General features: G+C 34.2%; 1 long non-coding RNA gene across 1 annotated transcript in view; it reads right to left on the bottom strand.

Moving 5' to 3' along the window:
- The window catches only part of LOC129524727 (uncharacterized), a 926,434-nt gene that overhangs the window by 373,582 nt on the left and 529,536 nt on the right, over window positions 1-23,316 (bottom strand). Inside the window, exon 3 of the long non-coding RNA XR_010130189.1 lies at window positions 4,246-4,326. This is a non-coding gene — a long non-coding RNA (uncharacterized lncRNA). The remainder of the gene's footprint in view (window positions 1-4,245; window positions 4,327-23,316) is intronic.

Genomic DNA, 23,316 nt, shown 5'->3' with positions numbered 1-23,316 from the left:
ACCTCCGCCTCCGGGTTCAAGCGATTCTCCTGCCTCAGCCTCCTGAGTAGCTGGGATTACACACATGCACCACCACAGCCGGCTAATTTTTGTATTTTTAGTAGAGACGGGGTTTCACCATCTTGGCCAGGCTGGTCTCGAACTCCTGACCTCAGGTGATCGACCCTCCTTGGCCTCCCAAAATGTTGGGATTACAGGTGTGAGTCACTGCGCCCGGCTTAGTGTTACTTTTTAAGAATGTATTCATGGGTTTGAAAGCATGCATAATTTTGGTAACTTCTCAGAAGTTGATATGCTTAATCAGAATATATACCTGAACATGCACTATTATACTTCTGCAGAGACATACAAATGGAAATATATACAACCAATGTCAAGACTTTCCTTTGAAAATAACTCCGGTTTTATCCAATACATGAAAAGAAGTCTGATTAATGGCCAACACTTTATCCAATCTAGAACCCTGTATCAATAGAAAATAATAAGTAAAATACCCATAAAATATTTGACATTAATCTATGCTTTAAAATGGCTCTAAAATGTACTCCTAGTGAACTAAATAATTGTTAGGCTCTAGTTCAAGGTCAGTTAAATGGCAAAGCATATATTCTGTAATAGTTTATTTGAAATCACTCTTTCCTACCATCCTTGGTTGTACTAGGAGCCTCAATGACATCATGTGGTGAGCAGTACTTTTATCCTTTTTTTCACAGACTAGTAAACTAAGCCTCAGAGACCTCATATAAATTGCAAAAGAGACATATCCAGAAAGTAGAGACCCAGGAATACTGGATCTGGATCTGGGATTGTAACCACTGAAATATTTGGCCTTACTTTTGTCAGTTTTTCTCAGCTAGATAAAACTAATACATGTTTAAGCACAGTACATAGTTGGCTTCAGGTTCATATCCTAGTAACAGAATGAAAATACAACAATTCTAGCATTTTTTAAAAAAATATTCTTTATATTAAAATCACTTTAAATTAAGAAAACATATAGCTTAAAAAGTATCACTTAGTATTAAATAAAATGTATATAAAGGCTATTTCTCCACATAAAAGATCATCAACGACTTATAGAATAATAAAAAAGATGTGAAGTGTTATTTCTTCAAACACTGGTTGACAAATGCATGCTCTGTGAGAAGCACTTGGCTGATCAAACAAACACACCAACTATTATCTCTAGAGTCAGTAGTCAATTATTCATGTAACAGCCCACTCTGTTTATATAGAAATTGTAATTTTCACAGTTTTTTCTCACTTTAACTAAACCCATGTCATATTATTTTTAAAACCTTTCTCATATTGGGTCACATTTCATCCAAATGTCTGATGGCCTCCCTTAGAACCACAGCTATAAAATCTAATCTCCTTTTCACCTGACATCATTTAAAACATTTACAGAGAGTCACCATCATCTCTTACACTTTTAAATCTTACTTTCTCCAAACAAGTCATACCTAATCCTCTCAAACCTTCAAATTCCCACTGGGCACGGTGGCTCACGCTTGTAATCCCAGCATTTTGGGATGCCGTGGCAAGTGGATCATTTGAGGTCAGGAGTTCAAGAGCAGTCTGGCCAACATGATGAAACCCCATCTCCACTAAAAGTTCAAAAATTAGCTGGGCATGGTACTGCATGCCTGTAGTCCCAGCTACTCAGGGGACTGAGGCATGAGAATTGCTTGAACCCAGGTGGCGGAGGTTGCAGTGAGCCAAGTTTGTTCCACTGCACTCCAGCCTGGGAAACAGAGTGAGCCTCTGTCAAAACAAAACAAAACAAAACAAAACAAAACAAAACAACACAAAACAAAACACAAAAACCTTCAAATTCCCAAATTATGATGTCTGCTCTGGGCAGTTATCCTTGGGTTTATAAATGTTCTTCTTCAACTGTGGACTGAGCTAACAGTTTTGGGCATGTTCTTCTACACACACTGCTTACCTATTTTACAGCTTGTTCAATGTGCCTGTATTGTCATCTACATTCCAAGTGCATGTTAGTCATCACACTGGTGACACCTTCTTAACGTGAACCTATGACTCTTTGGACAACATAAAATGTCTCTGCTATATTCACAATTTTTCTAGCTCTTAACTAATATAATGGATTTTTTTTTTAATATTCTGGATGGCTTTAGAATTGAGAAAATAATCTTTAAAACCCCACCAAAGATTTTGAGGAAATAAAGACCTTTATTTTTCTTGGAGATTAGCAATAAAATAATAGGCAAATAATTCAGTACCCGAGGTGGAGTGGTAGTAGGGGAAGGTTAAAATCTCCTTTTCTTATTTTAAATGAAATCTTATCTGTAGGCAAAAGAAAAGGAACCAGTGCTGTGGGGTGAAGAGGATGAAAGTGGAAGTGAAAATGAACTTCATAATTAGAACAAGAACCTAGAGGATATTGACCTATCATTTCACTCTCCTTATGTTACTTGCCTTAAACTTTGGTTAAAATAAAGTTCTCAGTGCAGAAAAATTTGCATATGGATTTGATTTTTTTTAAATCCCATAAAAGTGAAACAAAATATTAATTTTTAAATAACTTCTAATAATTTCTTAGATTAATAATGTGTGTTTCACTTTCAGCTGATAAAAAAAAACATCCTAACTATATGCTCTGAAAGTACATCTAAAAACAACTAGTGTCCATTGGGTTCACAATCAGAGATATATTGTAGAATGTCACATAAATTCAAGCAGGAAAAAAAGGTTTTAATTTACCAGGATTACTTAAGCTGACTAAAGAAACTGTGAAAGAGTATTCTCAGATACATTCAAAAAAGCAATTACATTTCACTGTGTCTTGAAATCATTTCAAATTTATCATATTTTAAGTGCCATTAAATGTTCTTTTTGATTGGAAGAGCCCTATAAATGACAGGCAGTTTTGTGCTGTGCAAATTAGCAGTTTCCCCTAATTCTTTTCACAAGACTGTCAATTTTTAGTTATTATCTCATCCAAGTTAACATAATGGAGACTCTTGAAATTATGAACCATATGCCTCATGGTGCAGTTCACAATTTAAATTTTATCAATGATGCCTTTAATTTTTTAAAAAATTTGACCAATACTGTATATTTTGTACCTGTTTAATTTACCCTAGTTACCCCTGAAATATATTTATTTTTTATATTTTAATCTATATTTCTGCATATGAAGAATACAAGTTTTCTTTGAACCCCAAGATCCCATCCTAGACTAATGTGTACATGTATTTGTGTTTCTATGTGTGTATTCACCATTCCTACCTGGGTAATCACCTATGTACAACTCCCTGCTTCCTGGCTGTTATTGTTTGAGACAAGTGGACTTGGCTGAAAGCAAGCATATTCCCTTTTTAGAAAACTTCTTTTTTTTCAGAAGAAAATTTTGTATTAGTGCTTCATTTCTTAGCCTTCATGAGGACACAAGTGATGCAGTTCCATATACCTTTCTTTAGTTCAATTAAATAAGACATTTCTTAACAGTTATGAGCTAAACTTAATCTTCCTGGGCACCACTGGGTTTCTTTGTTTTTTTTCTATGTAATTTCAGGTAGTAAAAAGAAAACACCAGTTGTAAATGCCACAATATAGTTTCCAACAATTGGAAGAAATATGAAAATACAAAAACAAAAATACCCATTGTGATGCTTGGTAAATGGTCACTAGCAGAGAAGGCAAAGATAAAGAAACTAACAAGACATTCCAAGAAAAGGAAGTCACTCCCATCACACATACACAAGCCACCGTGAGGGCCATTAGTACTAGTGGGGGAAATAAAAAGAAAAGGAACTCAGCTTTCATTTAAAATGTACAGTACCTCCTATATAAATTTAAATTTATATACTTCTTAAATCATGACTTTTATTGTATGTATTAATAAAGAAACATCTTCAGTCACCGCACTTTCAAATGTATATTAGAACATGCTAAAATGGTGTTTTAATGGATAAAAATGACATTAAGCAAAGAGAAACAGTATACAGACTGTCAGAAACATATCATCACATATATAGTAGCTTTACAGAGAAAAATTTATAAACCCAGCAGTGGATTGTCAACATGCCAATAACCTCCTCCAGTCACTTTGGGGCACACAAATTAGAGGAACTAATTAAATATTTGATTAAATTAATTAAATATATGATTAAATAAAATTATCCACTTCCTTGGTATAATAAAAATAAGTTTTAAAATAAAAAATCCTATTTCATTTCATCCTGAAAATACAATTGAAATAAATTTGGCATTTACCTCATGTGATTAAAAATCCACTGGACACTTTAGAAGTGCAGGCAGCTCATGATACAGCTTTCTGATGGCACTCATCAATTCCTACAAATAACAAGAGGGTGAAAGAGAATATTCAGAGCAATATATGTCTTTGTAAAATGATGGTGATTAGCTATGAAATTTTTATTATCACTCTACTGCCTTTTTAAAAATACCTGACTATATATTGCTGTTATAATAGCTTTTGTTAAATGTGCAATATAGCAATGAAAATTATGTCTGTCTGGGACTTCCGAGGTACTAAAATAGACCCCAGATTATGACATACTGCAAAACATCAAACCACACAATAGCATGTTATTTTACTGAGAAAGGCTGTTGGATTATAAAAACCAAATAACTTGTAAATGAAATGTTTTCTTATGTGCATTACCACATCAAATCATTTTTCTAGTCATGATGCTAAATTATAAGAAGTAGAGGGTTTAGCTTTTACCGCTGGCTACTTTAACCAAATTTTAGCAAATATCCTTACTTTATATCTCATAGATTTCCCAGGGAAGAGCCATAAAATGTAGGAAATGATGGTTATCCATCTGATAAGTTAATATGCAATATGGTAGGTTTTAACTAATCAAATGAATGGCTATCATTTCCTACATTTTATGAATCTTCCTCAGGGAGACATAGAAAATAAAATAGAAATGCTTGCTAAAATAACAAGATACTATATAGTATATACAGTATAAAATTATATAGCAACTCAAACTTTTACAGTTTCAATTATCTGGGGAAGAAACTTTTCAAAAAAAGCATTATTTTCTCCCATCTACTTGATAAAAGAGAAATAAAATGATAAGCAAGATAGATGAGTATTTTGTTGCTGCATATTGTCACTTTCCCATGTTTCCCATACACAAATATGTAGGGTGATAACTGTATAGCATCCCTTTTCTACATGCCCATTACTCCAAGCCTCACATATGTTAAATTCAGGCACAAATCTCAGTGAATCAGCACCATGGACGTCTGCTCAACCTTTCCCCTCTGCACATCCCTGACCCTTCCTATAAATCTCTCACTCTTTAGGTGACAAAAAAAGTCAGTATAGAATAAAAAGTGATGGTAGAAAGATGGTGCTCCTCTGATGATAATAGCAAAGACCTAAATAAACCTAAATAAATAAAGACCTAAATAAACCTAAATGCTCATCAATGGCAGATTGGATAAACAAAATGTGGTACATATCAACACAAAATGCTATGCAGCCATAAAAAAAGAAAAAGATTATGACCTTTTTAGCAACATGGACTGAGCTGGAGGCCATTATCTTAAGCAAAAAAAAAAAAAAAAATACAGGAACAGAAAACCACATACCACATGTTCTCACTTATAAGTGGAAGCTAAACAATGAGAATACATGGATACAAAGAACAGACACTGGGGTCTATTTGAGAGTGGAGGGTGGGAGGAGGGAAAGAATCAAAAAATTACGTATCACGTACTATGCCTATCCATCAGGTGATGAAATAACCTGTACAAGAAGCCCATGTGACACGCATTTCCCTATATAACAAACCTGAATGTGTACCCCAAACCTAAAATAAGAGTTAAAAAAAAGTAGCACTCAACTAAGAAGTATAACTTTGTCAAGGCACATATAGAAGATTGGAACATAAATACATGAGCATTTCCTTATCACAGGAGAAGTCATATAAGTTCATGCTTTAAGTGTTGGATTTATAAATATTATATTATCATTTCAATTTTTCTAAAAGCTACTATCAGAAATTAAATATATATATTTCTTATTATGCGCTTTGTGTCTTTTGTTCGGAGGTATTATAACTCACTTTGAGGAAAAGACGCTTTATAGCCAAATAAATTCAGTATACTGAATAACATGTCCTGTTAGGTTCTGGAAAGAAATCAGAAGCTACACTTCCATTAGGGGGAAACAGAAAGAAAGTGGCAACCACTTTTAGCAAGAAAGGGAGCATTCATATGTGCAGAATAGTAGGACACTAGGCAGAAAAACCCTAAAACACCAAGAATGGTTGCATTGCATTTTACAAATTTCTGCATATGTTGCAGCATCATTGCTTTCCTGAGAATGCTTCAACTTCTCCAATGCCTGGTTGTCTTCTAAATCTGTATAGTATTCACTTTTTTTGTGCCCTGTTTTATTTTATAGTTTATAAATTCACAGCAAACAACTCTAACTCTATTGGAAACTCACTGTAACAAGTGCTGTGATAGGCACTTTCATATGCATATCTCATTTAATCAACTAGATATGTACACTGTCACACTTTGCCACCATTGGCTTATATATTGGATATCTCAGCATACAAATCTTAAATTATAAGTTGTATGTTCCATGAAATAAAGTGCTGTTTCCTACTCATTATAAGTTTTAAGTTCCATATCTTTAATTTGATTAAAGTGCTTTCTGAATGTCTAAAGTGTTTATTGAGTGTTTTAAAATATATATGGAATGTGAAAATTATTCAACTAAAGCCATGATCTATTTATTTGAAATGTGAATTTTAGCATTACAATGGAGAGAATCCTGAAACCTCATAAGATCTTTTGTTTATGATCATATTTATAGATTAGATACATGATATCTTTGAGGAAGAAGAAATGTACATTTTATTTACAACCCACAAACCAGAAATTCCTAATTCCTTGGAAGAAAACAATTTTAACTAAGACTCAATATTATTTGAGGGATGTGAAAAATAAGTTATGTTGGTGAAGTAAAGAGTATGAATGCAAAAGAAGAAAAACGATAAACAGTATTAAAAGGAGACTATTTTTCTAATTAGAAAACTAAATGGTCAAGTGAGTGGATAAAGAAGTTGGGTGAAATGTGTTGATAAAACTTACAATCACGTGGACACAGGAAGGGGAATATCACACTCTGGGGACTGTGGTGGGGTGGGGGGAGGGGGGAGGGATAGCGTTGGGAGATATACCTAATGCTAGATGACGAGTTAGTGGGTGCAGCGCACCAGCATGGCACATGTATACATATGTAACTAACCTGCACAATGTGCACATGTACCCTAAAACTTAAAGTATAAAAAAAAAATTTTTTTTGATAAAATAAAATAAAATAAAAAAAACTTACAATAGCATTGTGTTTGTAGGGTAGTTTTTAAAGGGGAGTTTAAGTAATACAATTTTCTAAGTAGAAATTCCTTCAGAGTTTTGTGGGTTAATAATAAAATAATGGATAAAAGAAATCAAAGCTGTAATTCCTAAAAAAGTAAATCAAAGTTTACAGTGATGGGGCATCACATTCTGTATTAAATGATAACACCAGATGAGAAGCCAGGCCCAGATGTAATCCTAGATCATGTGATTTATTAGATTCTTCTCACCAAAATGATTTAGAGAAACAGCAGAAAGATATTAGTAATAGAATAAATATTGTTCAGGCCAGGTGTGGTGGTGGCTCATGTCTGTAATCCCAGCACTTTGGGAGGCCGAGGCGGGTGGATCACCTGAGGTCAGGAGTTTGAGACCAGCCTGGCCAACACAGAGAAACCTCGTCTCTACTAAAAATAAAAACATTAGTGAGTTGTGGTGTCACATGCCTGTAATTCCAGCTACTTGGGAGGCTGAGGTAGAAGAATCGCTTGAACCCGGGAGGCGAAAGTTGCAGTGAACCAAGATCACGCCACTACACTCCACCCTGGGAAACAGAGTGAGACTCTGTCTCAATCATCATCATCATCATCATCATCATCATCATAAATATTGTTTAGAGGATAAAAGAGAAAAATATGAAAAATCAGTTTCATAAGAATTGGTAGATGTAGCTCAACTGAGCTGGGAAAAGACTGAGAACAAAAACGTAAGAAGCAATACCCTCAATACTTTAATCGACACAATTCAAGGTAAGTGATAACGTTTACAAACAGAAGACAAAAAGCAGGAATTTGATGAACATGTATTTTCAAGCAGTTAACAGACAAAAGATACCCCCAAACCATGTGTAAAAGAAAAAATAAAAAAAATCCATCCGTATGCTTAGTATGGTCAATAAAATCTAAAGTAGTCAGTAAACCTAATTAAAAAAAAATACAGATCCAGTCTCATAGTCTTCATGATATAATGGTGAAGAGAGAAAACAATGTTAAAGAGAGGTGAACATGCTGTAACAGTAACTATAGAGGATTAATATTTTTAAACTACAAACAGGCATGAATTACTCCTCATTCAAACAAATGTGACTCTAACTTCAAGGCTAGGAATATGTAAATGCAATTTATAAAATAATAACTGTGGCTCTGCTGACTTCTTATACAATACACGTAATAATCTTTAAGGATAAACAATACTTTAAATTGATTCAAACTGGAGTAAGCATATCATTTAGGTTTATAGTGATATTCTAGGAATAATTTGAAAACAAAGGAAACAATCTCCCTAGAACTTTCAGTGCTACTTGAAGTTTTAGAAGGAAAAATATCAACCTACATTTGAATGTTTCTAGGTAGAAATAGTCTGTTGTTATTAATTATGTCTCTACAAGTGTTTCAGATAAAAGATTTGAAATAAAAAGGTACACATTTTTTATCATTTTCTCTTTTTCCACCACATTTTATAGTGATTCTCACACTTTATTTCAAGGTGGGGAAAAAGGGAGAATACTTTTCCAGAGAAAATATATACTATATGACATCTTCTCTCAAAAGGAAATGAATCCTCTAATTTATTTAGATATTTATGATTATTGATACTTTATATACAGTAGTCTAGAGCATTAACACACAGCACAACACAGGCTTTAACACATGATGCAGCACTCATCATGGTCAAAAGGTCTGGCTGTTAAACTTCTTGGATGATTGCATAAGGCTAATAACACAGCATCACTAAAGGATCATCCAAGAGATCGGCAGCCTCTCACTTGAAGCTCCATTAATATTTTGGAGAGTGTAGAATGTGACCTACAGAAATGGTCTACGCTACATTGGGGAAAGACGGTCTCTCATACATTCAGTAGACCAAATATTTTGAATTGTTATATGTAATCCGCATCTTCTGTCATATTATGCTTTTTCTTTTCAGTTACAGAAGGAAGAAGAGAAATAACATGCCTACCATGTACCTAGATATGATACCTAGTGCTTTAAAAACATTATTTAATTTATTCCTCAAGAAATAAATTATGTGAGAAAGGCGGTATTATCCCACTTCACAAATATATAACTGAGGCTTAGAAAGTGATGCATTTATTTTCTCACGATTACAGATCTTTCCATTATTTATCACTGCCTTTAAAGTTTCAAAAGTGAATGGCTTTGGACATGGAAGTAGTGGGAGCAAAGGTTAAATTGAATGCAATGGTACCTAATAAAACTTGAAACCTGTAATCATTGCAGTTGATCAAAGTTGGATGATTTAGTGTTTTATTTTCAATATTTCGTGATTGTTAAATAAAAGTCAAGTTCTAAATAAAAGCTTGCTCTTTCTTTTATTTGTTGTTTTGGCTTTTTGAAAGGATGGTTATTAAAATGCAATATAATCTGTTTCCCTAATTAATATTAACTTTTAAACAAACAAAAGTTTATAAAATTAATATTAAGTTTTAAATATACAAAAGTTTATAAAAATATAACATTTTGAGGTGGCTCACGCCTGTAATCCCAATACTTCGGGAGGCTGAGACGAGCAGATCACCTGAGGTCAGGAGTTTGAGACCAGCCTGGACAACATGGTGAAACCCTGTCTCTACTAAACACACAAAAATTAGCCAGGTGTGGTGGCAGGCACATGTAATCCCAGCTACTCGGGAGGCTGAGGCAGGAGAATTGCTTGAACCTGGGAGGCAGAGGTTGCAGTGAGCCGAGATCATGCCACTGCACTCCAGCCTGGGTAACAGAGCAAGACTCCATTTCAAAAAAAAAGAAAAAAAAAAATGTGTGTGTGTGTGTATATATATATATACACACACACACACACACACAGATATATATGTATATATATACATTTAAAAATAACATTTTAAATAAGGCATTTTACATGAAATCTAGCTGTTTCAATTAATAATATGATATTTCTAACAAAATGACATAATAGAAATGACATTTCCTTGGAACTTATATTTATTTAATATTACTTTTCCATTAGAATAGAAAAACTGAAACATGCCATTAATTCAATTTTAATTATAATATAATAAAATAGCTTTATAAATTCTTAATTTTAATAGCATAAAATAGTTATGCTAATATTAAAAATTAAGTTATATGATGCCAAATTTTAAGACAGCAAATTAGCTATACCATTCGCTAGAGCAATAGAGAGAAGACAGGAACATAGGAAAAATATATTCAATGAATAATTTGACTCTGTCATTCACTGAACTTCTTAATATTAAAAACAAACATTTTTCCAACTTAAAAAAAAGCACAATGACAGTACTACTTGATTGACTCTCTCTATAGATGCCACCTGAAACATGTTGTCATAAACCATACCAAAAGAGAATCTTACATTTTTACTACACTAAATTCTAAATCCTATTTTAGTATAGAACGCATACAGCCTGTTCTTCAATAAATAAATCCAGTAATAAAATAATAAAAGAAGGCATTTTGACTCTTCTTTTTTAAGTTGCCTGCTTTTAAAACATTTGTTGTTGTTGGTGGTGTTGGTGGTGGTGGTGGCTCTAAGATATGCGAGGACTTCATTCTGGATTGCTTTGGTGACTTACATTTCCTTTTGTTCTGGCCTTTTTTAGAGAGGTACATAATTGGATATTGGCATTTCATTTGCTTTAATCTTTTGAAAACCCAAGAGTGAAAGCCATATATCCTTGTCTTTTTATTAGGTTAATCAAGTTAAAAATTGTCATTGTGTTAAAACTTTTAAAAGTTGAAATTCTACTATGGCTACACATTTTCTTAAGTGGATGGCATATTTTGTTTGGTCTTAAAACATACGTTTATAAACTCTATCTCTTTAAATTACACACAAACAAACACATACACAAAACTATTGTGTCTTGTATAACATTAGCAAAATAATAGCGATAATTAACGGTTACTGAATGCTTTCCGTATGCCAGGCACTGTTCTAAGTACATTACATTTATTTGCATGCCTAATTCTCACAACAGTCCAAATATATTATTTTATCCCAATTGAAAGTTAAAAAGTTGTGGCACAGAAGGATTAACTAACCAGGCAAGTAAAGAGCTAACATTTAAACCAAGGTGGTTTGACTTCAGAGTGTGAGCTAATAAGAATTGCTACACTATCTCTCATTAAAAGATACAGTAATGGCATTCGGATAACAATTGTGCAGACATGTTCCTTAACCAAAAAATATCAAATCATTAAAAATGCGATAGAGTGGCAGAAATAGTTGAGTGAGAAACAACAGAGCTGAAGCTATCTGAAGGCATGGGCTATTCCTGCTTACTTTATCTCATATTCACAATATTGGTAGAGCATCTAAGACAAAGCAAGCCAGTATCCAAGAAATATTTGTTGCGTGACTGATGGATAAAGAAAGAGGCTTATATGAGTACTGGTATTTCTGCATATCTTGGATGAAAGTGCAAACTTCACATACTAGTCCAGATTCAGCACATATCTTCAGTGGATTCACACTCTCACCTTCAACTATACTGTCTAACGCTCTCACATAATCCCTTGAGCCCTGGCCACCTGTGTTCCATTTACAACTGCCCATATTCATATTCATTAAAGCCTTTTATGCTACAGTCATTTAATAAACTGCTCTAATGAAAAAATCCATTGTAATTTCATTTAATATAGGTAATTTTAACACAGGTTTTTGACAGAAAATATCATAATTCAGGATAGTAATTCTAATGGTAGGAAGATCAGGCAGTAACACCATAAACCAGAAATCCAAACCAAGAAACCAATACCCTGGGATGTCCTGAGTTCCTCCTTCTCTCTCACCTGCCCAGAAGCATCCCGAATCCATCTACATGTTATCATTATTACTGTCACCCCCACTCCAAGCTGTTACCTTTCTCCTGGATTATTCTGATGGTCTCCTAACTAGTCTTTCTTCTTGAGCTCCTGCCCTTTCAATCTATTCTCTACCTTCCAACCAAAATTATCTTAAAATATCAATTGGATCATGTCTTTCCACAAATGACTTCCTGTTGTGCTTTGAATAGTAAAAAAAAAAAAAAAAAAAAAAAAAAAAAAAAAACCTTTATTTTTTTAATGTTTAATCTAAAAGGCCTGGCCTGACCTGTCACAGTCAACCTTTCCAGCCCCACCTTGTGGCCTGCTCTCCCTCTCTCACCAGGCTCCATCTGTGCTGAAAGTTTCATTCTATTTCAAAGCCCTTACATGGGCTGTTGGCACTGTTAGAGCAATCTTCTTTCCATTCCTTGCTTAGTCATTTCCTTCTTCAGGTATCAGCTTAAATGCCCCTTCCAAATGAATACTTCTTTCTAAATGGCAGTGCTTTTTGATATTCTGTTTGGCTTCCTGAAGTTTTCATCCCTGTCAATTTTTCATAATAGAGTGGTTTCGAGCGCAAGATTTATATCCAGACTTACTGAGTTTAAATCTAGAGTGCATCGCTTGCTAGACTGCATGATGTTAGGAAAGCTGTAATCCTTGTTATGCTCTAGTTTCCTTATCTACAAAATCAGATACAATATCATTTACCTAAAGGGATGGTTGTGAGGACTGAGTCAATACAACTAAGCACTCAGAACAGGGCTTTGCACATCAAATACTCAATAAATGGAACTGTCATTACTAAGTGAAATTATATTTATTTCAGTAATCTTTTGACTATATTTTGCTTTCCTGATAAACATGCAAACTTAAGATGAGCTGGAGCTCTGGCTATATTGTTACCCAACCACAAACTTGGTGCCTCAACAGTACTTTACTTAGAAAAACTCATTACATATTTATTTAATTAATCAGGTAAATAAATGTGTGAATCTATAAATACATAGAATAAATAATTTTAAAATAAAATATTACAGATCAGCGATTTTGGGAATGGTGGATCTTTGATATGCACAAAATCATACAATATGTGGCAGTCGGCTTTGGAAGGTTCCCTGGATCTAAAGAAAATTTCGATATTGTGTTCACTCAGCTGTTTCTCAACTCAAAGATATTTGAGAAATGACTGTAAAACACCTAGAGAAATTCTTGGCGGGTCATCTCATCTTCTTTCATTACTGGTAAATTTGGTTGTTAGTGAGTACAAAAACTTTGATGACTTTCAGAAAAAAAATTCTAATATAATATTTCTAAGTTTTAAAGAAATCTTTTCACCATTATCAAAGCTACAATACAGTTCCTTGGGGCCAGACTTTATTCCAAGAAAATCTCAAAACTCAGCTTCCCACATGATTTATCTTCTAATCTTCTAACTTTGGTTCTGATTTCTTAGTATTGCTGTTTTGTAGATGTCATCTTATGATGCATAATCAATAAGGATGTCTTGCTGATGCTTTTCAAAAAACTATTGCTATCCCAATCCTCAAAACGGAAAAGTATAAGATTCCAGATACCTAGAGTTCCTAGCCCTTAAAAAATAGAAATAGCACTTTTTTGAGGTAGGACTGGCATACGAAAAGCTGTACATATTTAATGTATACAACTTCATGAGTTTGAAGATAACTTTACACTTGTGAAACAACCATCACCTCACATATACAAATAATAATAATAAAGAGGGTTTATAATTTTTAATACTTCTATTTAAATGTAGATATGGAGATAAAAACATGAAAAGAAAGTGTTACACTAAAGCCTAATGAGTTGCTTTGTTCTGCTTTGTCAAGAATATTAATTTGGTCCTTTTTAAACATTTTTATTTATGTATTCATTTATATTAACTGACAAAAATTACATATAGTTATCAAGTACAACATGTTTCAAAATATGTATACACTGTGGAATGGCTAATGTATAATAGTATAATTACTATATACATTTCATTTCTTCACATACTTACCATTTTTTTTTGTGGTGAAAGCATTTAAAATCTATTCCCTTAGCAATTTCCAGATATAATTATTGGATTATATCTGGAATTATATTCTAGGTGACTGTGTTATTGACTATGGTCATCACATTGTACATTCAAACTCTGCAACTAATTTCTCCTACCTAACTGAAATCTAGTGTACCTTGACCAATATCTCCTCAACCCTGCCCTGCACCCACCACACCTGCTCTCTACTTCTGAGTTCCATTTTTTTAGATTTCACATATAAGTGAGATCATGATATATTGGTATTTCTGTGCCTGGCTTATTTCACTTAACACGATGTCCCTCAGGCTCATCAATGTTGTTGCATATGACAGAATTTCCTTCTTTTAAGAGACTGGGTAGTATTCTGTTGTGTATATTTATATTTTCTTTATTCATTCATCTGATGAGAAACAATTAAGTTGATTCCATATCTTGGCCATTGTGAATAATACTGCAATAAACATGAGATGCAGGCATCTCTTCAACATACTGATTTTATTTCCTTGGGATATATACCCAGTAGTGGGATAGCTGCATCATATGGTAATTCTATTTTTAATTTTTTGATAAACCATCATACTGTATTCCATAATGGCTGCGCTAATTTATATTTCCAACTACAGTACACAGGGATTACCTTTCTCCACAACCTCTTCAACACTTGTTATCTGTCATCTTTTTTTATCATAACTATTTTAACAGGTGTGAGGTGTTAGCTCATTGTGACTTTAATTTGCTTTTATTTGATAATTAGTGATTGCAAGCATTTTTTCTATAACTGTTCACTATTTATATGCCTTATTTTGAGAAATATCTGTTCAGATCCTTTGCCCATTTTTAAATCAGGTTATTTGTTGTGCTGCTATTGAGTTTTGTGAATTCTTTATGCATTTTTTACATTAACCCCTTGTCAGATATGTGGCTTGTAAATATTACTCTGTTCATTGTTTTCTTGGCTGTGTGGAAGGTTTTCAGTTTTATATAACACCATTAGTTTATTTTCCCTCTTGTTACTTATACTTTAGGGATTATATCTTAAAAATCATTGCCCAGATTAGTGTCATGGAACTTTTCCATATCTTCTTCAAGTAGTTTTGAAGTTTCATGTCTTATATGAAAGTCTTTAATGCAATTTAAGTTGATTTTTGTATATAGTTTTAGATAAGGGTCTAAATTCATTCTTGCATGCAGTTAGTTCCCTGGAAACTAACTGCATGCAACTTAGTTCCAGTTAGTACCCTGGACTAACTTAGTTCCAGTTAGTACCCTGGAAAAATTCATGTATCACAAACCCTGCTATGCCAGATGCACTAGAATGTCTTTTCCTGAAAAAGTTAATTGGAGGTTGGTAACCAGAAGGTTCTAAAGGGCAGCTCTTTTTAACTTCTTCCTCTGAGAAGGGGCAATGATAGCAAAAATCCAATCCCATACTGTGGTGTCCTCACAGAAGCCACTACAACTGGCAGTGCAAAGTTTCTTATCAAGCTGCTCCTACTGTGGCTTTAGATCTTTTATAGAATGCAAACAGAAAAGCAGGGATGTGGAAAATGAAACAAACAAACAAAAAAGAAGTAGGAAGGAAAAAGGGATATGGGAATGGGTGAAATGTCTCCAAGAAGAAAAGGGACATCTGGCTCCTGGAACTGATGACTCACACTTAGAGGGTTAAAGCTACACTGGCTGAATCAATTCCTGGACTAGTCTCATATCTCTGCAGATGTACCATATTATATTCAGAGTATTTTCCCAAACTGTGTTCCTTTACCTATAATCCTAAAATAGTTCAGCCTAAGTACTATTACTGAGTAGTAAGTACTAGTTTGGAGAATTTTGAAAGAAAAATCTACAGCAGAGAACAGGAAGTAGAATACAGACTAGAGAGAAATACGCTCTCTTAAGTGAAAGCTTATGATTCAATCAACCAACTATAAAATAATTTTAGTCTAAATGGACCCATAAAATATTCTCAAATCATATTTGAACACATCAAGAAGCAGAGATTCAGAGAGGTAGAGTGACTTACTGACAGCAAGCTGAAATGGCAGCAGAACTTTGGCTTCCAGATCCTACATAGTGAGTGTTTTCTGACTTGTTTCACCCTTAGAGTTGCCAATGCTTGGGCATAGCGGTGAGATTTCTATTCAGTGCTTTCCTGGAATTGCTGATTCTTGATCCTATATGCTGCCCTTTATAAAAAAATGGATCTGTAAACTTATATCAGTCTCTTTCAATGACACTGTTCAGTCACTTGAACACTGGAGCATTACTGAAGCCCTGAAAAGGATTTGGCAGGTGGAAAAAAGCTCATGGAACCTAACTGTTAACACAATGGTCTTTCCTGAACCTGTTCCGCATTCACTGGACTGTGCCTGACTTGCATATCTGTGGCCTTGTCAAATATTTGCTTTAAATTTCACTTCTTGCAAAATAATCTGTTAATGAAAGGGTCATAACCAAAGTCTTGATTCATTTTTGTACAGGTTATCTTTTAGACCTTCTACATGGTTTTTATTAACACAGGATATTGCTTAGGAATCTTGAGGAGGTTTTAATTTACTTTCCTAAGACTTTTTTATATCATTTTTCATTTTGCCAGATACTTTTATAAGACAATTTCACGATTATAGATGTAATTCTGTAGTCACAAGTCTATATATTGTGTTTGCAGCAATATGATTTGAAATTGATGTAAAATTACAGCAATTTTGGTCATTCTAAATGTATTGTCATATATTTAAAATAATTTGCAAGCGGTTAGTGAACTACATTAATTATGGATATTGATATGCTTTTAGATTATTTTGAATATATTTAATAAAAGGAATTTATGCAGAGTTAATAATAGGAAGAATTTTATATTAAAACATAATTATAGAAAGTTGATTCTCTCTATGGCAGATACTTTTTTATTATTTTTAAAACACAGGAATTGAAAAGAAATTCAAATTTTAACCAAAGCCACAACGAGATGTCTTTGAATGAAGGATAAGAAAACCCATATTCTCTGATTGTAAGTATTCCCACTTTCCCTGTCCTTAAGTAATGATTTTAAGTATTCCCACTTTCCCTGTCCTGAGATAATAATAGAAAGAACCTCACAGCTAAACATACTATAGCCTATTTTTGGTATTTTTTGCTTGTATTTATATGTTTTTTTAATGTACCCAAATCTTTGCCCAGTACTTGTGCTTCATTTTAAATCAATGTGCTCACACCCTATTGTATTGCTATTATTGATTCTAAACGTTGAAACAAATTTCACAAGTCATATAACCTTTCTCTTGATTCCAGACAATCACCACTAAGCAAGACAGATGAGCCGAACACATTTTTTAGTTAAGTTTTGTACCACCGTTTTCCTGTGAACTCCATACCAATATCTACATGGGTACATCTTTGACAAAACCTGTCTGGTTTTGCACTGTGTTTCTTTCATGGGACGATCATAGTATTTTTCACAATTTGGCATAAATATCACTCTTACATCAAGCCTTCTAAGTTTTCCTACCCCAAGCAATAGGACTGTTTATGCCACCGAGCAATTAGATACATGCCTCTATTATTACATTTATCTTATTTCATAGCAATTATTTTGTATACAATATTTACCTGTTAATCAAAACCATAGCTTAATATGGTTCTCTCCTAGATGCCCATCTTACAGCCAGGGTTAAATATTTGTTTCCTGAATGAAATGTTTGCTTATATTTTATTTATACAACCATGATAAAAAATCTAACATGAAATGCAATCAAGCTTTATCATGAAAGTTTGTCATTCACTCATTCAGCAGCTGCTATGTGGCAAGCATGTCTAGCTCTTCCTTAGTTTTGTAGAGACAGCATAGGAGAAACTGTGTGCCTAGCACATAGTAGATGCTCATTAGATATTAATGTATTTCCTTTTCTCTCTTTCCTGCATTGTAGCCATGTCTCACATGGAGTCAAATAACAGACTTGTTATTAAGTACTCTTACTCTTTAAGTATATGAGGATTTATTAAGCTTTTGGTTTCCTGCTTTTATAAATCAAAACTTTTTTGTGAAATTCAAAAATTCAAAAATTTCAAAAGCAATATTTTTTGCAAAAAATGTAAAAGTTTACATTTTTAAATACATTTTGTACCCAGTAATTTTATTTCCATTGTATGCATCAATAAATTAAAAATATTTTCAGTTTAGACCAGGTTTTAAAATGTTTATCTTTTTTTTTTTTTTTTTTTTTTTTTTGAGATGGAGTCTCGCTCTGTCGCCCAGGCTGGAGTGCAGTGGTGCAATCTCGACTCACTGCAAGCTGCGCCTCCCAGGTTCATGCCATTCTCCTGCCTCAGCCTCCAGAGTAGCTGGGACTACAGGCGCCCGCCACCATGCCCGGCTAATTTTTTGTGTTTTATAGTAGAGACGGGGGTTTCACCATGTTAGCCAGGATGGTCTCGATCTCCTGACCTCGTGATCTGCCTGCCTCGGCCTCCCAAAGTGCTGGGATTACAGGCGTGAGCCACTGCACCCAGACTTTTTTTTTTTTCTTTTTTTAGACGGAGTCTACTCTGTCACTGTCACCCAGGCTGCTGATCTGAGCTCACTGCAACCTCTGCCTCCCAGGTTCAAGTGATTCTCTGCAACCTCCACCTCCCAGGTTCAAGTGATTCTCCCGCCTCAGCCTCCCAAGTAGCTGGGACCACAAGCACACACCACCATACCAGGCTAAATTTTGTATTTTTAGTAGAGACAGGGTTTCACCATCTTGGCCAGGCTGGTCTTTAACTTCTGACCTCAAGTGATCTGTCCACCTTAGCCTCCCAAAGTGCTGGGATTAAAGGCATGAGACACACTGCACCTGGACATTTTTTTCTTTTTTAACCCTTTATTTTAGGTTCAGAGGTACATGTGCAGGTTTGTTATACAGGTAAATTGCATGTTGCATGGGTTTGATGTACAGATTATTTCATCACCCAGGGAATATGCATAATATGTGATAGGTAATTTTTTGATCCTCTTCCTCCTCTCAACCTCCACCCTCAAGTAGGCCCCAGTGTCTGTTGTTCCCCTCTTTGTGTCCATGTATTCTTGTTTAGCTTCCACTTATAACTGAGAACATGTGGTATCTGGTTTCCTGTTCCTGTATTAGTTTGCTTAGGATAATGGCTTCTAGCTCTGTCCATATTGCTGCAAAGAAAATGTTCTCATTCTTTTTTATGGTTGCATAGTATTCCATGCTGTATATGTACCACATTTTGTTTATCCAATCTGCCATTGATGAGCATTTCGGTTTATTACATGTCTTTGCTATTGTGAATAGAGGAGCACCATCTTTCTACCATCTCTTTTTTTCCTACTCTGACCTTTTTCACCTGAAGAATTAGAGATTTATAGTCAAAGCATAGTGCTTAGTAAACAGTAGTTGACAGCTGTATTTATTAGTTTACACTGTAACAAAAAATAGATGTACTTTGCAAGGTAATCTTTAGTTGTCATTAAATTTCTGCTTTTATAATAATAACATTTTGTACAATTACTCATAGAAAAAGATGTGTTTCTGATTTTCCATTTGAGGCTTTTATTTGAATCTATTATACTCATATATCTTTGGAATCATATGATGTCATGTCTCTCTCATAATTGATCTTCACATGGGCCAGTCATTATTTTTGTTTTAGTCATTTTGGAGTGGAGAATAACTCCTTTATCTTTGAAGTTCTCCCTAAAACTCCTTACAGTAAAATTGTCATTTTCTACTTGTCATATATTCAAAGTCAGAGATCCTAAAAATAATCTACAGATATGGAAAAAATTCATCCACATATTCATTTGTATATCTTGTGTGTGTGCAGGTATGTGAGTCTACACATACGTATTTCCTCACCATTCCTCAAATTCTATTATGACTACTCACTTGCACCATTATTGGTGAGGTTTGTACTAAAAGTCATAACTACAGTCCAGACTATATCAAGACGAGTAGTGTGTGGCTGCATGATTTTTTTTATATATAACATATATGATGTGTGTGTGTGTGTGTGTGTGTGTGTGGACAAGTGAGAGAGAGAATCAATAACCAAACATTCTAGCAGTATACATTGGATAGTTTTAAAACAGCTTTATTTTCTTTCTTTCTGCCCAGATATGGGGCAGAAATTGGGGATATTAACCTGGCCGTAAGGTCTTGTAATTGGATATCACACATAAATATCCTCAAGCCTTACATCTTCTTTATATAACTGATGAAGACATTCTACGTACAATGTAAGTCTTTGTGCTAAGTGTAATATAATGCAAATGCTTGACCAGATGATTTTGTAAGGGCAACATTCATTTTTCAAAATTAAACAACTGACATTTCATATGCCCAAAGGCTCTGGAACTGTACATATTATTGATTAAAGTGACATTTTAAAGTTACTATAGTGCAAAAGAGTTTGTTAAAATAGAAAACTAATTTTTATGGCTTTTAATAGCTCAAAATTAGCCAGAACACTAACAGAGTAAATGTTTGACTGAAGCACCAGGTGGAAAATTTGTATCAATATTCAAAGGCCCTCAAGTAAGATTTCATTTCATAGAGTACAATCTTGGAACTGTTTTCAAACTACTTAGATATATAAATGGCAAGCAGAACACCTGCATTAATCCTGGACTATGCTTTTATTTATTTTATTTAGTTTTTGGTAATGAATAGTCAATTTCTACACCTAGCCCTATATTTTACCACTTTCTAGAGACAGTAACAAGCCTCTAAATGCAGGTTTACATCCATCGGACACCTTTGTCTGATAAATTGAGCTTATTTGAATATCCATTTCAGCTCTTGTTTCCTTGGCTTAAATTACACCAGAATAGATTGTAATAATTTCTGGTGATAGGAGTATTTAAACACCCATGGCCCACTGAAGATCCAATTTTGAAACGGTGGAATTTATGTTGAATATAAGAAAAAGATGACTTTAAAAGATCTTTCATTTCAAATTCTGTGTCACACCTGTAGCAGGTATTCAACTTAAAGGGGATGAGTGGTTATATTACTTTTACGGTACTTTTCAAGACAGTTACATCATTGACCATATTCAGACAGAGGAGATGGTAAAAATGCACCTGGACAAATAAAATTTGATTAAAATAAACATTATAACCCAGAAACAAACTAGGTGTGGAAGTCAGTAAATTACACAGAATAGAAAACACTAATTTATTCATACCCGGACAACATGTCATCTCCTATTTATGAATGAGCACAGCATTGACATAGGTAAGAAATATGAATGATATTGCAGTAGAGAGGGAGGCATTCTTGATATTCTTGAATATAGTTATCCCATTTATAGCTTCACTTTAAGCTAATGATTTAAGCCTAAGTGTAGGATTTCATTTTCAGTATAGCTGAGATTGACTTCATGTTAATTTTCAGTGTTATATTTAAGTTTCAACTAAACAGTCATGCCAAGTGAAATTCCTTGGTCATTCTTAAAATGTCAAAGGCAGAAATTATGAGAAACAGAGGCTTACCATAAATACTATGCCAGAAGCTGTCCTATAATATGTCTTCTGAAGAAAGAGAGAGAGAGACTATTGGTCATAAGAGTCAGCAGTCCTCACTACTCATTTGAGTCAACATATGTAGGTCATTTGTCCTCTTTCTCTCTCAGATCTGTCTTACACCACAGTGTGCTTGCTCCATCTATCATATTAATCTCTGCAAGCTCTATGCACGTGGATACTTAAAAAAATCAATGCATGCTCAAGCTCAATAACAGTATGAAAAAGTCCTGACAATTATGGTGATTTTTTTTTGTTTATTTTTATTCAGCTGTTTTAATGGAAATGTACAACAATTCAATATTGTGATGCCAATTTTATTTTCTTTCTTATTTCCTGAAACACGGCTATACAGTAACATAGTTTCATTATAATAGGATATAACGATTGTACCCAAACCACAATTGAAAAGCTTCCAAGTTATGAGCAAAGACTCTGTGAATGGGAAAGAGGAGAAATGTGTCAGCTGCATAAAACAGAGAAAAAAAGTAAACAGTTTGAAACCTTCCAAAAAGTTTAGTTAACTCTGAAAAAGCTCTAAAAATTTCACACCAAAATCTCATCCCTTCAAACGCTTGTATGCGCACTCCCCTATTTACACATATGATACAAATGGAAACTTCACATACACAGTTGCTGCAGGCTACAGTAAACACTGTAAGGCAGAAATACATTACCTCTGGCAGGGTATATCACAATGACCCCATTAAACTCCTTTAAGGATTCTCTTTATGATCTCAGTTCATTAGTCCCTTAAATAGCATTTGTCATGACAAAAGAGAACACTTAGAAGGAAAGCCTTAAAGCCTTCTCAAAGGCTCACTGAGCCAAGAACAAGCTCAGAAGTTATCAAAACAAAGCTTCACAAGTTTGGAATAAATTAGCTTGCTTGGGCACAAACTGTGTCTGTGTTTTTTTCAGTGACTAAACATAATCTACTTGCCTCAGGCTTTTTCTAAACCTAAAATCTCATGCTGTCAATGTTATCTGTAACCACACTCCTTCAAATGGAGGAATGTCACTACTTCAGGTGACATGGTTACTGCTAAGGGAAATTGCCCGAGGAAGAATGCAGGTGTATCTGCCATTCAAAAGCCTAAAAGCTGTGTTCCTCATTTAAAAATAAACTCATTTAAACAACAAGAACTAATTATTACATTAATTTATTGTCAACACAACTAAGCGCAGGCAGGCAGATATAATAACCTATGTGTAAACTACTAAGCAAGCTGAATAAAAAGGAATCTCTACTGTGAGTCACTTTCATGGTACTAACACAGGTACTCACTAAAGCCATATTTCAGATTCCATTTTGTAGTTTCATTATTACTATACAGATATCTGTGCACATAACGTCCTATAATATGTCATCTGTCTGTCTTTTTCCCCTTAGCTAATTTTGATTTATTAACGTGTTGAGGGGATGTACTGCATGGCAGCCCCCCGATCCTCATCTGCTGCTGTTCATGATCTTGCAAAATCCCTTTCCCTTGATCTTGAGTGAGCATGTGATTTATATCTAACTGATAGAATATGGTAAAGACGGCAGGATG

Source organism: Gorilla gorilla, chromosome 13 (assembly GCF_029281585.2).
Source record: "Gorilla gorilla gorilla isolate KB3781 chromosome 13, NHGRI_mGorGor1-v2.1_pri, whole genome shotgun sequence".
Lineage (NCBI taxonomy): Eukaryota > Metazoa > Chordata > Mammalia > Primates > Hominidae > Gorilla > Gorilla gorilla.
The sequence above is the reverse complement of the archived record's forward strand: the minus strand, read 5'-3'. Positions and strand labels throughout refer to the sequence as shown.